The sequence below is a fragment of the Pleurodeles waltl genome, chromosome 12, assembly GCF_031143425.1.
Source record: "Pleurodeles waltl isolate 20211129_DDA chromosome 12, aPleWal1.hap1.20221129, whole genome shotgun sequence".
NCBI lineage: Eukaryota > Metazoa > Chordata > Amphibia > Caudata > Salamandridae > Pleurodeles > Pleurodeles waltl.
The window spans coordinates 2,609,667-2,626,219 of NC_090451.1; the positions used below are offsets into that span (position 1 = coordinate 2,609,667).

The 16,553-nt window shown below is 39.9% G+C and overlaps 5 non-coding genes across 5 annotated transcripts; all 5 read left to right on the forward strand.

Annotated features, from left to right (window-relative positions):
* Positions 1-81: 81 nt before the first annotated feature.
* TRNAS-GCU (transfer RNA serine (anticodon GCU)) lies at positions 82-163 on the forward strand. Its single transcript has one exon. It is a non-coding gene; the product is annotated as a tRNA-Ser (tRNA).
* A 5,241-nt stretch (positions 164-5,404) lies between these two features.
* Positions 5,405-5,486, forward strand: TRNAS-GCU (transfer RNA serine (anticodon GCU)). The gene has a single exon. It is a non-coding gene; the product is annotated as a tRNA-Ser (tRNA).
* Positions 5,487-10,724: 5,238 nt separating this feature from the next.
* On the forward strand, positions 10,725-10,806 carry TRNAS-GCU (transfer RNA serine (anticodon GCU)). Its single transcript has one exon. It is a non-coding gene; the product is annotated as a tRNA-Ser (tRNA).
* A 498-nt stretch (positions 10,807-11,304) lies between these two features.
* Positions 11,305-11,386, forward strand: TRNAL-AAG (transfer RNA leucine (anticodon AAG)). The gene has a single exon. It is a non-coding gene; the product is annotated as a tRNA-Leu (tRNA).
* Positions 11,387-16,042: 4,656 nt separating this feature from the next.
* Positions 16,043-16,124, forward strand: TRNAS-GCU (transfer RNA serine (anticodon GCU)). Its single transcript has one exon. It is a non-coding gene; the product is annotated as a tRNA-Ser (tRNA).
* The last annotated feature ends 429 nt before the right edge of the window (positions 16,125-16,553 follow it).

Here is a 16,553-nt window from a genome sequence, read left to right on the forward strand (position 1 = left end):
TTATTATGTTTAGACAACTATCACCTAATAGAACACATTTTGGCTACCATATTTTGTACTCCTGAAACATGGTGTTTTGAAGACGAGGTGGCCGAGTGGTTAAGGCGATGGACTGCTAATCCATTGTGCTCTGCACGCGTGGGTTCGAATCCCATCCTTGTCGGTTTATTGTTCCGTCCTTAGATTTTAGTATGTGGTAGGGCTGGATTAACCCTACTTTATGTGAAAGTTAAATGACATATCCCATGGTATTTCCGGCAGTACAACGGCTCAGTTTGGAAACACCGCTCAGTTGAGTAGTGTGCTTAGGCATTACTGTAAACAGCGCCAGCCGGGTTCTGCTCATGAATCACAAAATCTTTCCTGATGCGGAGGGTTGGTAAGTTGAGGGACGTAGATAGTTTGATTCCTTATACTTAAAGAAAGAGAAGCAGTGCGTGCGGGACGCCAATGTAAGGGTTGTCTTCCTACGGACTCTCAGGACTGGCGCTCCCTGACACCTCCCATGGCCCAGGACCAATCCTGACCTACTGAATGTATCACGTGCCTGCTGCTGTTGGCGTTGACTTTCCTAGGATCACTTCACAGGCTATTCACCCTTATTCTCCAACTCCCCTATACAACAGAACATCTCACTTCAGAAAGCTTACAGAAACAGGTTTGCACAGGGTAGAGTGGCTGAGCGGTCTAAGGCGCTGGATTAAGGCTCCAGTCTCTTTGGAGGCGTGGGTTCGAATCCCCCTGCTGCCAGTATTTTTCAACTCACAAACGTATTTTGTCTGCATCAGTGTCTCACTCTCTGCCTTCTGCACCTACGATCCACATAGCGAGAGGTGAGACTATGTAAAGTGGTGACGTATATATATAAGGGTAGCCAGACAGCGGGACCGAGCCTTCTTATTTTAAAAAACCACAACCTAAGGTGACAAGAATTGTATCGGTAAACAAACCAGCTGTCTTGAAGTCTAACTATACAGGCGACGAGAGGGGTCACTGTGATGCTGAATGTTCAGTGAGTGTAAACAGTAGAACGCTGTGTGATACGTTTCCTTGCAGTGATGACAGCTCGCGTTTCTAAAGCAGAGAGCAAACATACAATGGGGAAGAAGAATAAATAAGGAAAGACATATATTATATGCAGACAGTTATTATACTTTGCTTTTCACCTGTAACTCGCTCAACTGTCGGTGAATGCTGCGTTACCCTGCATAGCCAGGTCACCACAGCAGGTGTCCACAGTGTTTGGCCAAGTTACTATAGTTGTGAGCTTGTAGATGTGAGGTAGCGTGGCTGAGCAGGCTAAACTGGCTAGATTTAGGCTCCAGTCTCTCTGGAGCCGTGGGCTTGAATCCCAACACTTTAAGTTTACTTGAACCAAATACTTTTGCAAAAACGGTTCATGTAATAAATATTCATTAGGGTCGTGGTTGTGAGTATGACACTAATGGATAAAAGTGGGACTAACAATGCTACAATTCCTGAGACTACCACTGCACTAACAGCCTGGGAGAGGTTTGAGCAGGATACAAGATACTTGCATGAGGGAACTAACTCGAAAGGGGAACTATCCACTGATGTGTTCTATCGCTTGCTGAGTGAGTATGTTGACACAATGGATGCAAAAGATTGTTTTGAGTGTACACAGATTCCTGTTTCGGTACAAGAGGGGGTTACCTATCATAGACTGTCATTAACATATGGGATACGTTGTAGTCTGTTACTAACAAGATTCTATAACCAGGAAGAGATTCAATATTTTTACACAAATCATGATCTTGTGTTTTCTAATGTGCCTATCATAGAGGATGTGAGTGGGGTAGCTAAGTACTATAGCATAAAGTTAGTTAAAGGATTCTTTCAGGCGACATTAACAATTAGTACATCTTATGCACACCACAATAATTTGACATGTTTGCTTACACCTGTAGAGAAAAGCTTTTTAGATTACAGGGAAGAGAGAAGAAGGGCATTGAAGGGTAAACTAGAGAAAGGATTACAGCAACGGGCCTTTGCTAGTAGTGACGGTTATAGTGCAATTAGAGAACAAGGGAAGTTAGCTTTAGACGCACAACAGGTAGGAAAGCTTTGCATATCCAAGACCAAATCATACTATTACAATGTGTTTGTGGGAATGAGTGAATGTAAGCGTGTGTTTTTGTTTCAGAGTAAATGGACGTTCATGTTAAATGGACAGGATCCAGCAATCCCCGGGATTTATTACATATGTGGACTTAATGCTTATTACCATCTTCCAAAGGGATAGTATGGGACATGTTATTTGGGGATAGTTTTCCCAAAGATATATCAACTTGATGATTTGAAAAGTTTACCAAAATTGTCTGAATTACATCGTACTAGACATAAGAAAGAGACTGCTGCTGGTGTAGTAGGAGACATATTTGGGACGATAATTTCTTCAGTGGGAGTTATTATGAACTCCATAAAGATTCAAAAGTTGTCTACTATTGAGGATAACATGCTGACAAACTTTTCAGGGGCTATACTCCTGATGCATACTGAACTTGCTGCGGAGGGGGCTATGACTCTTCAAAACAGGCTTGCTTTAGACATTCTTTTAGTGAAAAATGGCAGAGTTTGTAGATTGCTCAATGGGTGTAATTGTTGCGCTTACATACCAGATAATAGTAAAGAGATTAGAAGTATGCTTACTAACTTGACTAGGGATAGTACGGACTTGAAGGATTTGAAAGAACCAGGTGTTTGGAAAAAGGTTGGGAAAGGATTTGCTTCAGTGGGAAATTGGATTAGCAACATTTGGCATGGGATATTGTCTAAAATAATACAGGGGATATTGATTGTTATAGATTGCTTATTTGGATCATGGGTGGCATGTAAAATTAGTAAAAGAATAAAATTGAAGATGGCGAAAAATAATAGGAGGAGGGAAGAAAAACAAAGGGAAAAATTATTCAGGGCAAGATCAAAGGGGAAACCAAGAAGGGAAGAGATTGATATGATGGAATTTTAGTATGTAAAATTAGTAGGGAAGATTTGTGTGATGACAAGAGTCATCAGAGGGGGGATTGCTGGAGTGTGTCTTTTAAAATGAATATTAACATGAAAAGCTTACAATATATTGTGTAATGAAGCTGCATAAAAAATGTGTTAACGTAGAAATAATGCACACGTTTGAAATGTGCCCACGGGGATTGGCTACCAATGTATACGAAGACTAATGAAAGTTATTAATGCTGAATTAATTATGTACTAATGTTTTTAATTTGTATTAACATATCAAATTTGGAGTTATGTATTAGGAGTTTGTTCATTAAGCAGTAGGCCTTAGTTTAGCGAAGGTCTGTGCCTAGCTGCCTGGTCTCATATTAAACTGTCTTTTTCTAACGTGCAATGTGCTATTTTCCTGAAGGACATGAAACTGTACTTTCCCAGAAGCTAGAGATGTGTGTAGCTGTAGTAAATTCTTTCTCATGGGACCCTACTTGCTCAAGGAGACATTCTTGCTGAATGCAACAGTGTAAGTTGTAACAGGTGCAAGGCTGCCTGGAGTAGGAGAAAACAATGGAACTACTGACTGTAGCGTAAAATGTAACTTTTCTTACCTGTCATTCCAACCGATGAAAACGTCAATAACATGGGCCAATCAACGACATGAGAACTGTGGTTTGTGTAAAACTCTGGTGAAGATTATTGGACAGAGATGGCGATGCACCAATGATTATCCATTGAGGAATTAGGAGTAAATTAGACAGCTTTGATTTAACCACATGACCCGAGGAGAAATCAGGCATTTATTGGACATTCCACTCCAAGCCATTCTTTGCCATTCTACTGAGCCATTTAGGCCATTTAGTTTGAGACTTTGCCGTTTGTTCGCCCTGTTACTCTAAACCACCCTTTACTTATTCCTTACCTGATACTTACTTCTCCTCTATATGAGGGAAGTTTTTGTTCCTTAGCTATGCCATACTGATACTTTGCCCTGTCCTTTCTTTGCTGATGATGCAAACGACTGATGTCCCGAGGAAGAAGACTGACGCTGTTTGCTGATCCGTTGGATGGGTAACTATCTGATGAAAATTGTAATTGTCTGTTTGCCTTTTCTTTCTAGGTACCAACTGCTCTTTGATAGAGGCCATAGTTAGATGTTTTCCAAATTTGTGTTTGCTAAATTGTTTTGCATGAAGCCCAACATGCTGATGCTAATACGAGGTTATTTAAGGTGTTCACTAAAATCTGACGCAAATAGACAAATGACTGAGTTCTTGCTTTGTTGAACCATGCACTACTGAGACTTTGCTAAGTTGCTTCTTAATAATTATGTGTTAATACTGAGTGAATATTCTCTATGCATTGATTAATTGCATTTCTAATTGCAAATCTGAAGAGTTACTAATGAGATGAATTGCTGATGAGATTAACAGAAATGACTTTAGATTGTAACCAGTAGGGAAATAAATATCCTAACACTTAACTAAATTGGTGTGGTTATTCATGACTGAAAGATCATGGTGTGTTCACTTTATTGACTCTCATTAAAGGTTATTGATTAGCATGCTGATTAGTTATTGCGATTGTTGTTGAGATATTGATCTATTGATTTGTGATGCCAAAAGACATCTCGTACTGGGAAGTCACCAAACCTGGTCTAAAAGGTTAATCGACCTAGGCGTGTCTCCTTGTAAGTTTACTTACCAAGGCTCTGACGCGCCTTCACTAATAAAAAGTAATCTGATCGCTTGCTGCGGAGTCATCGTCAACAAAAACTACCAAAATATTCCTTCAATGTATTGTAATTACGACTGCCTCAGTTTTATGCATTACGTGAGTAGTCGGACAGCAATTTATTTAGCGCAAAAATATTTCTTGTTGATGCACGTACGTTTTTAAACTGAAGTGTCATAGCTGTAGCGGCAATACTCCCAGTTTAGGTGGTTTTATAAACTAAGTTTTACTTTCTCCTACTTAAAACTTTTTGCAGAACAATGCACATTAAATGGGAAGGCAGTTTTCCTTAATTGTGTACTATTTGCTGCCTAATCTTGACATGTAAGCACACCACCAATAACTGACACCTAGAGACTCGAAAGCGCCATACCAGTACAATATTTGTATGATATTGCACTTTAAATCCACGTACAACTGAATTAAAGCAATCTTAGCTCATTTGAGGGTAGTGTGATAGTACATCACATATGGATAGAACACGTTTGGAAAGTGTAATTTTCATGATTACATTACATTTAACATATAAATTCAAGCTGAAGTAGGGATGGACAACAAGGTCGTATAGAGCAAAGCTGAAGACAACAAGTTACCATAACAATCTGTAAATATATGCTCTTTATTATGTTTAGACAACTATCACCTAATAGAACACATTTTGGCTACCATATTTTGTACTCCTGAAACATGGTGTTTTAAAGACAAGGTGGCCGAGTGGTTAAGGCGATGGACTGCTAATCCATTGTGCTCTGCACGCGTGGGGTCGAATTCCATCCTCGTCGGTTTATTGTTCCGTCCTTAGATTTTAGTATGTGGTAGGGCTGGATTAACCCTATTTTATGTGAAAGTTAAATGACATATCCCATGGTATTTCCGGCAGTACAACGGCTCAGTTTGGAAACACCGCTCAGTTGAGTACTGTGCTTAGGCATTACTGTAAACAGCGCCAGCCGGGTTCTGCTCATGAATCACAAAATCTTTCCTGAGGCGGAGGGTTGGTAAGTTGAGGGACGTAGATAGTTTGATTCCTTATTCTTAAAGAAAGAGAAGCAGCGCGTGCGGGACGCCAATGTAAGGGTTGTCTTCCTACGGACTCTCAGGACTGGCGCTCCCTGACACCTCCCATGGCCCGGGACCAATCCTGACCTACTGAATGTATCACGTGCCTGCTGCTGTTGGCGTTGATTTTCCTAGGATCACTTCACAGGCTATACACCCTTATTCTCCAACTCCCCTATACAACAGAACATCTCACTTCAGAAAGCTTACAGAAGCAGGTTTGCACAGGGTAGTGTGGCTGAGCGGTCTAAGGCGCTGGATTAAGGCACCAGTCTCTTTGGAGGCGTGGGTTCGAATCCCACCGCTGCCTGTATTTTTCAACTCACAAACGTATTTTGTCAGCATCAGTGTCTCACTCTCTGCCTTCTGCACCTACGATCCACATAGCGAGAGGTGAGACTATGTAAAGTGGTGACGTATATATATAAGGGTAGCCAGACAGTGGGACCGAGCCTTCTTATTTTAAAAAACCACAACCTAAGGTGACAAGAATTGTATCGGTAAACAAACCAGCTGTCTTGAAGTCTAACTATAGAGGCGACGAGAGGGGTCACTGTGATGCTGAAAGTTCAGTGAGTGTAAACAGTAGAACGCTGTGTGATACGTTTCCTTGCATGATGACAGCTCGCGTTTCTAAAGCAGAGAGCAAACATACATTGGGGAAGAAGAATTAATAAGGAAAGACATATATTATATGCAGACAGTTATTATACTTTGCTTTTCACCTGTAACTCGCTCAACTGTCGGTGAATGCTGCGTTACCCTGCATAGCCAGGTCACCACAGCAGGTGTCCACAGTGTTTGGCCAAGTTACTATAGTTGTGAGCTTGTAGATGTGAGGTAGCGTAGCTGAGCAGGCTAAACTGGCTAGATTTAGGCTCCAGTCTCTCTGGAGCCGTGGGCTTGAATCCGAACACTTTAAGTTTACTTGAACCAAATACTTTTGCAAAAAAGGTTCATGTAATAAATATTCATTAGGGTCGTGGTTGTGAGTATGACACTAATGGATAAAAGTGGGACTAACAATGCTACAATTCCTGAGACTACCACTGCACTAACAGCCTGGGAGAGGTTTGAGCTGGATACAAGATACTTGCATGAGGGAACTAACTCGAAAGGGGAACTATCCACTGATGTGTTCTATCGCTTGCTGAGTGAGTATGTTGACACAATAGATGCAAAAGATTGTTTTGTGTGTACACAGATTCCTGTTTCGGTACAAGAGGGGGTTACCTATCATAGACTGTCATTAACATATGGGATACGTTGTAGTCTGTTACTAACAAGATTCTATAACCAGGAAGAGATTCAATATTTTTACTCAAATCATGATCTTGTGTTTTCTAATGTGCCTATCATAGAGGATGTGAGTGGGGTAGCTAAGTACTATAGCATAAAGTTAGTTAAAGGATTCTTTCAGGCAACATTAACAATTAGTACATCTTATGCACACCACAATAATTTGACATGTTTGCTTACACCTGAAGAGAAAAGCTTTTTAGATCACACGGAAGAGAGAAGAAGGGCATTGAAGGGTAAACTAGAGAAAGGATTACAGCAACGGGCCTTTGCTAGTAGTGACGGTTATAGTGCAATTAGAGAACAAGGGAAGTTAGCTTTAGACGCACTACATGTAGGAAAGCTTTGCATATCCAAGACCAAATCATACTATGACAATGTGTTTGTGGGAATGAGTGAATGTAAGCGTGTGTTTTTGTTTCAGAGTAAATGGACGTTCATGTTAAATGGACAGGATCCAGCAATCCCCGGGATTTATTATATATGTGGACTTAATGCTTATTACCGTCTTCCAATGGGATAGTATGGGACATGTTATTTGGGGATAGTTTTCCCAAAGATATATCAACTTGACGATTTGAAAAGGTTACCAAAATTGTCTGAATTACATCGTACTAGACATAAGAAAGAGATTGCTGCTGGTGTAGAAGGAGACATATTTGGGAAGATAATTTCTTCAGTGGGAGTTATTATGAACTCCATAAAGATTCAAAAGTTGTCTACTATTGAGGATAACATGCTGACAAACTTTTCAGGGGCTATACTCCTGATGCATACTGAACTTGCTGCGGAGGGGGCTATGACTCTTCAAAACAGGCTTGCTTTAGACATTCTTTTAGTGAAAAATGGCAGAGTTTGTAGATTGCTCAATGGGTGTAATTGTTGCGCTTACATACCAGATAATATAAAGAGATTAGAAGTATGCTTACTAACTTGACTAGGGATAGTACGGACTTGAAGGATTTGAAAGAACCAGGTGTTTGGAAAAAGGTTGGGAAAGGATTTGCTTCAGTGGGAAATTGGATTAGTAACATTTGGCATGGGATATTGTCTAAAATAATACAGGGGATATTGATTGTTATAGATTGCTTATTTGGATCATGGGTGGCATGTAAAATTAGTAAAAGAATAAAATTGAAGATGGCGAAAAATAATAGGAGTAGGGAAGAAAAACAAAGGAAAAATTATTCAGGGCAAGATCAAAGGGGAAACCAAGAAGGGAAGAGATTGATATGAGGGAATTTTAGTATGTAAAATTAGTAGGGAAGATTTGTGTGATGACAAGAGTCATCAGAGGAGGGATTGCTGGAGTGTGTCTTTTAAAATTAATATTAACATGAAAAGCTTACAATATATTGTGTAATGAAGCTGCATAAAAAATGTGTTAACGTAGAAATAATGCACACGTTTGAAATGTGCCCACGGGGAGTGGCTACCAATGTATACGAAGACTAATGAAAGTTATTAATGCTGAATTAATTATGTACTAATGTTTTTAATTTGTATTAACATATCAAAATTGGAGTTATGTATTAGGAGTTTGTTCATTAAGCAGAAGGCCTTAGTTTAGCGAAGGTCTGTGCCTAGCTGCCTGGTCTCATATTAAACTGTCTTTTTCTAACGTGCAATGTGCTATTTTCCTGAAGGACATGAAACTGTACTTTCCCAGAAGCTAGAGATGTGTGTAGCTGTAGTAAATTCTTTCTCATGGGACCCTACTTGCTCAAGGAGACATTCTTGCTGAATTCAACAGTGTAATTTGTAACAGGTTCAAGGCTGCCTGGAGTAGGAGAAAACAATGGAACTACTGACTGTAGCGTAAAATGTAACTTTTCTTACCTGTCATTCCAACCAATGAAAACGTCAATAACATGGGCCAATCAACGACATGAGAACTGTGGTTTGTGTAAAACTCTGGTGAAGATTATTGGACAGAGATGGCGATGCACCAATGATTATCCATTGAGGAATTAGGAGTAAATTAGACAGCTTTGATTTAACCACATGACCCGAGGAGAAATCAGGCATTTATTGGACATTCCACTCCAAGCCATTCTTTGCCATTCTACTGAGCCATTTAGGCCATTTAGTTTGAGACTTTGCCGTTTGTTCGCCCTGTTACTCTAAACCACCCTTTACTTATTCCTTACCTGATACTTACTTCTCCTCTATATGAGGGAAGTTCTTGTTCCTTAGCTATGCCATACTGATACTTTGCCCTGTCCTTTCTTTGCTGATGATGCAAACGACTGATGTCCCGAGGACGAAGACTGACGCTGTTTGCTGATCCGTTGGATGGGTAACTATCTGATGAAAATTGTAATTGTCTGTTTGCCTTTTCTTTCTAGGTACCAACTGCTCTTTGATAGAGGCCATAGTTAGATGTTTTCCAAATTTGTGTTTGCTAAATTGTTTTGCATGAAGCCCAACATGCTGATGCTAATACGAGGTTATTTAAGGTGTTCACTAAAATCTGACGCAAATAGACAAATGACTGAGTTCTTGCTTTGTTGAACCATGCACTACTGAGACTTTGCTAAGTTGCTTCTTAATAATTATGTGTTAATACTGAGTGAATATTCTCTACGCATTGATTAATTGCGTTTCTAATTGCAAATCTGAAGAGTTACTAATGAGATGAATTGCTGATGAGATTAACAGAAATGACTTTAGATTGTAACCAGTAGGGAAATAAATATCCTAACACTTAACTAAATTGGTGTGGTTATTCATGACTGAAAGATCATGGTGTGTTCACTTTATTGACTCTCATTAAAGGTTATTGATTAGCATGCTGATTAGTTATTGCGATTGTTGTTGAGATATTGATCTATTGATTTGTGATGCCAAAAGACATCTCGTACTGGGAAGTCCCCGAACCTGGTCTAAAAGGTTCATCGACCTAGGCGTGTCTCCTTGTAAGTTTACTTATCAAGGCTCTGACGCGCCTTCACTAATAAAAAGTAATCTGATCGCTTGCTGCGGAGTCATCGTCAACAAAAACTACCAAAATATTACTTCAATGTATTGTAATTACGACTGCCTCAGTTTTATGCATTACGTGAGTAGTCGGACAGCAATTTATTTAGCGCAAAAATATTGCTTGTTGATGTACGTACGTTTTTAAACTGAAGTGTCATAGCTGTAGCGGCAATACTCCCAGTTTAGGTGGTTTTATAAACTAAGTTTTACTTTCTCCTACTTAAAACATTTTGCCGAACAATGCACATTAAATGGGAAGGCAGTTTTCCTTAATTGTGTACTATTTGCTGCCTAATGTTGACATGTAAGCACACCACCAATAACTGACACCTAGAGACTCGAAAGCGCCATACCAGTACAATATTTGTATGATATTGCACTTTAAATCCACGTACAACTGAATTAAAGCAATCTTAGCTCATTTGAGGGTAGTGTGATAGTACATCACATATGGATAGAACACGTTTGGAAAGTGTAATTTTCATGATTACATTACATTTAACATATAAATTCAAGCTGAAGTAGGGATGGACAACAAGGTCGTATAGAGCAAAGCTGAAGACAACAAGTTACCATAACAATCTGTAAATATATGCTCTTTATTATGTTTAGACAACTATCACCTAATAGAACACATTTTGGCTACCATATTTTGTACTCCTGAAACATGGTGTTTCGAAGACGAGGTGGCCGAGTGGTTAAGGCGATGGACTGCTAATCCATTGTGCTCTGCACGCGTGGGTTTGAATCGCATCCTCGTCGGTTTATTGTTCCGTCCTTAGTATGTGGTAGGGCTGGATTAACCCTATTTTATGTGAAAGTTAAATGACATATCCCATGGTATTTCCGGCAGTACAACGGCTCAGTTTGGAAACACCGCTCAGTTGAGTACTGTGCTTAGGCATTACTGTAAACAGCGCCAGCCGGGTTCTGCTCATGAATCACAAAATCTTTCCTGAGGCGGAGGGTTGGTAAGTTGAGGGACGTAGATAGTTTGATTCCTTATCCTTAAAGAAAGAGAAGCAGCGCGTGCGGGACGCCAAAGTAAGGGTTGTCTTCCTACGGACTCTCAGGACTGGCGCTCCCTGACACCTCCCATGGCCCGGGACCAATCCTGACCTACTGAATGTATCACGTGCCTGCTGCTGTTGGCGTTGACTTTCCTAGGATCACTTCACAGGCTATACACCCTTATTCTCCAACTCCCCTATACAACAGAACATCTCACTTCAGAAAGCTTACAGAAACAGGTTTGCACAGGGTAGTGTGGCTGAGCGGTCTAAGGCGCTGGATTAAGGCTCCAGTCTCTTTGGAGGTGTGGGTTCGAATCCCACCGCTGCCAGTATTTTTCAACTCACAAACGTATTTTGTCTGCATCAGTGTCTCACTCTCTGCCTTCTGCACCTACGATCCACATAGCGAGAGGTGAGACTATGTAAAGTGGTTGACGTATATATATAAGGGTAGCCAGACAGTGGGACCGAGCCTTCTTATTTTAAAAAACCACAACCTAAGGTGACAAGAATTGTATCGGTAAACAAACCAGCTGTCTTGAAGTCTAACTATAGAGGCGACGAGAGGGGTCACTGTGATGCTGAAAGTTCAGTGAGTGTAAACAGTAGAACGCTGTGTGATACGTTCCCTTGCAGTGATGACAGCTCACGTTTCTAAAGCAGAGATCAAACATACAATGGGGAAGACGAATAAATAAGGAAAGACATATATTATATGCAGACAGTTATTATACTTTGCTTTTCACCTGTAACTCGCTCAACTGTCGGTAAATGCTGTGTTACCCTGCATAGCCAGGTCACCACAGCGGGTGTCCACAGTGTTTGGCCAAGTTACTATAGTTGTGCACTTGTAGACGTGAGGTAGCGTGGCTGAGCAGGCTAAACTGGCTAGATTTAGGCTCCAGTCTCTCTGGAGCCGTGGGCTTGAATCCCAACATTTTAAGTTTACTTGAACCAAATACTTTTGCAAAAAAGGTTCATGTAATAAATATTCATTAGGGTCGTGGTTGTGAGTATGACACTAATGGATAAAAGTGGGACTAACAATACTACAATTCCTGAGACTACCACTGCACTAACAGCCTGGGAGAGGTTTGAGCTGGATACAAGATACTTGCATGAGGGAACTAACTCGAAAGGGGAACTATCCACTGATGTTTTCTATCGCTTGCTGAGTGAGTATGTTGACACAATGGATGCAAAAGATTGTTTTGTGTGTACACAGATTCCTGTTTCGGTACAAGAGGGGGTTACCTATCATAGACTGTCATTAACATATGGGATACGTTGTAGTCTGTTACTAACAAGATTCTATAACCAGGAAGAGATTTAATATTTTTACTCAAATCATGATCTTGTGTTTTCTAATGTGCCTATCATAGAGGATGTGAGTGGGGTAGCTAAGTACTATAGCATAAAGTTAGTTAAAGGATTCTTTCAGGCGACATTAACAATTAGTACATCTTACGCACACCACAATAATTTGACATGTTTGCTTACACCTGTAGAGAAAAGCTTTTTAGATCACACGGAAGAGAGAAGAAGGGCATTGAAGGGTAAACTAGAGAAAGGATTACAGCAACGGGCCTTTGCTAGTAGTGACGGTTATAGTGCAATTAGAGAACAAGGGAAGTTAGCTTTAGACGCACTACATGTAGGAAAGCTTTGCATATCCAAGACCAAATCATACTATGACAATGTGTTTGTGGGAATGAGTGAATGTAAGCGTGTGTTTTTGTTTCAGAGTAAATGGACGTTCATGTTAAATGGACAGGATCCAGCAATCCCCGGGATTTATTATATATGTGGACTTAATGCTTATTACCGTCTTCCAATGGGATAGTATGGGACATGTTATTTGGGGATAGTTTTCCCAAAGATATATCAACTTGACGATTTGAAAAGGTTACCAAAATTGTCTGAATTACATCGTACTAGACATAAGAAAGAGATTGCTGCTGGAGTAGAAGGACACATATTTGGGACGATAATTTCTTCAGTGGGAGTTATTATGAACTCCATAAAGATTCAAAAGTTGTCTACTATTGAGGATAACATGCTGACAAACTTTTCAGGGGCTATACTCCTGATGGATACTGAACTTGCTGCGGAGGGGGCTATGACTCTTCAAAACAGGCTTGCTTTAGACATTCTTTTAGTGAAAAATGGCAGAGTTTGTAGATTGCTCAATGGGTGTAATTGTTGCGCTCACATACCAGATAATAGTAATGAGATTAGAAGTATGCTTACTAACTTGACTAGGGATAGTACGGACTTGAAGGATTTGAAAGAACCAGGTGTTTGGAAAAAGGTTGGGAAAGGATTTGCTTCAGTGGGAAATTGGATTAGTAACATTTGGCATGGGATATTGTCTAAAATAATACAGGGGATATTGATTGTTATAGATTGCTTATTTGGATCATGGGTGGCATGTAAAATTAGTAAAAGAATAAAATTTAAGATGGCGAAAAATAATAGGAGGAGCGAAGAAAAACAAAGGGAAAAATTATTCAGGGCAAGATCAAAGGGGAAACCAAGAAGGGAAGAGATTGATATGAGGGAATTTTAGTATGTAAAATTAGTAGGGAAGATTTGTGTGATGACAAGAGTCATCAGAGGAGGGATTGCTGGAGTGTGTCTTTTAAAATTAATATTAACATGAAAAGCTTACAATATATTGTGTAATGAAGCTGCATAAAAAATATGTTAACGTAGAAATAATGCACACGTTTGAAATGTGCCCACGGGGAGTGGCTACCAATGTATACGAAGACTAATGAAAGTTATTAATGCTGAATTAATTATGTACTAATGTTTTTAATTTGTATTAACATATCAAAATTGGAGTTATGTATTAGGAGTTTGTTCATTAAGCAGTAGGCCTTAGTTTAGCGAAGGTCTGTGCCTAGCTGCCTGGTCTCGTATTAAACTGTCTTTTTCTAACGTGCAATGTGCTATTTTCCTGAAGGACATGAAACTGTACTTTCCCAGAAGCTAGAGATGTGTGTAGCTGTAGTAAATTCTTTATCATGGGACCCTACTTGCTCAAGGAGACATTCTTGCTGAATGCAACAGTGTAATCTGTAACAGGTGCAAGGCTGCCTGGAGTAGGAGAAAACAATGGAACTACTGACTGTAGCGTAAAATGTAACTTTTCTTACCTGACATTCCAACCGATGAAAACGTCAATAACATGGGCCAATCAACGACATGAGAACTGTGGTTTGTGTAAAACTCTGGTGAAGATTATTGGACAGAGATGGCGATGCACCAATGATTATCCATTGAGGAATTAGGAGTAAATTAGACAGTTTTGATTTAACCACATGACCCGAGGAGAAATCAGGCATTTATTGGACATTCCACTCCAAGCCATTCTTTGCCATTCTACTGAGCCATTTAGGCCATTTCGTTTGAGACTTTGCCGTTTGTTCGCCCTGTTACTCTAAACCACCCTTTACTTATTCCTTACCTGATACTTACTTCTCCTCTATATGAGGGAAGTTCTTGTTCCTTAGCTATGCCATACTGATACTTTGCCCTGTCCTTTCTTTGCTGATGATGCAAACGAATGATGTCCCGAGGACGAAGACTGACGCTGTTTGCTGATCCGTTGGATGGGTAACTATCTGATGAAAATTGTAATTGTCTGTTTGCCTTTTCTTTCTAGGTATCAACTGCTCTTTGATAGAGGCCATAGTTAGATGTTTTCCAAATTTGAGTTTGCTAAATTGTTTTGCATGAAGCCCAACATGCTGATGCTAATACGAGGTTATTTAAGGTGTTCACTAAAATCTGACGTAAATAGACAAATGACTGAGTTCTTGCTTTGTTGAACCATGCACTACTGAGACTTTGCTAAGTTGCTTCTTAATAATTATGTGTTAATACTGAGTGAATATTCTCTATGCATTGATTAATTGCGTTTCTAATTGCAAATCTGAAGAGTTACTAATGAGATGAATTGCTGATCAGATTAACAGAAATGACTTTAGATTGTAACCAGTAGGGAAATAAATATCCTAACACTTAACTAAATTGGTGTGGTTATTCATGACTGAAAGATCATGGTGTGTTCACTTTATTGACTCTCATTAAAGGTTATTGATTAGCATGCTGATTAGTTAGTGCGATTGTTGTTGAGATATTGATCTATTGATTTGTGATGCCAAAAGACATCTCGTACTGGGAAGTCCCCGAACCTGGTCTAAAAGGTTCATCGACCTAGTTGTGTCTCCTTGTAAGTTTACTTATCAAGGCTCTGACGCGCCTTCACTAATAAAAAGTAATCTGATCGCTTGCTGCGGAGTCATCGTCAACAAAAACTACCAAAATATTACTTCAATGTATTGTAATTACGACTGCCTCAGTTTTATGCATTACGTGAGTAGTCGGACAGCAAGTTATTTAGCGCAAAAATACTTCTTGTTGATGCACGTACGTTTTTAAACTGAAGTGTCATAGCTGTAGCGGCAATACTCCCAGTTTAGGTGGTTTTATAAACTAAGTTTTACTTTCTCCTACTTAAAACTTTTTGCAGAACAATGCACATTAAATGGGAAGGCAGTTTTCCTTAATTGTGTACTATTTGCTGCCTAATGTTGACATGTAAGCACACCACCAATAACTGACACCTAGAGACTCGAAAGCGCCATACCAGTACAATATTTGTATGATATTGCACTTTAAATCCACGTACAACTGAATTAAAGCAATCTTAGCTCATTTGAGGGTAGTGTGATAGTACATCACATATGGATAGAACACGTTTGGAAAGTGTAATTTTCATGATTACATTACATTTAACATATAAATTCAAGCTGAAGTAGGGATGGACAACAAGGTCGTATAGAGCAAAGCTGAAGACAACAAGTTACCATAACAATCTGTAAATATATGCTCTTTATTATGTTTAGACAACTATCACCTAATAGAACACATTTTGGCTACCATATTTTGTACTCCTGAAACATGGTGTTTTTGAAGATGAGGTGGCCGAGTGGTTAAGGCGATGGACTGCTAATCCATTGTGCTCTGCACGCGTGGGTTCGAATCCCGTCCTCGACGGTTTATAGTTCCGTCTTTAGTTTTTAGTATGTGGTAGGGCTGGGTTAACCCTATTTTATGTGAAAGTTAAATGACATATCCCATGGTATTTCCCGGCAGTACAACGGCTCAGTTTGGAAACACCGCTCAGTTGAGTACTGTGCTTAGGCATTACTGTAAACAGCGGCAGCCGGGTTCTGCTCATGAATCACAAAATCTTTCCTGAGGCGGAGGGTTGGTAAGTTGAGGGACGTAGATAGTTTGATTCCTTATCCTTAAAGAAAGAGAAGCAGCGCGTGCGGGACGCCAATGTAAGGGTTGTCTTCCTACGGACTCTCAGGACTGGCGCTCCTGACACCTCCCATGGCCCGGAGCCAATCCTGACCTACTGAATGTATCACGTGCCTGCTGCTGTTGGCGTTGACTTTCCTAGGATCACTTCACAGGCTA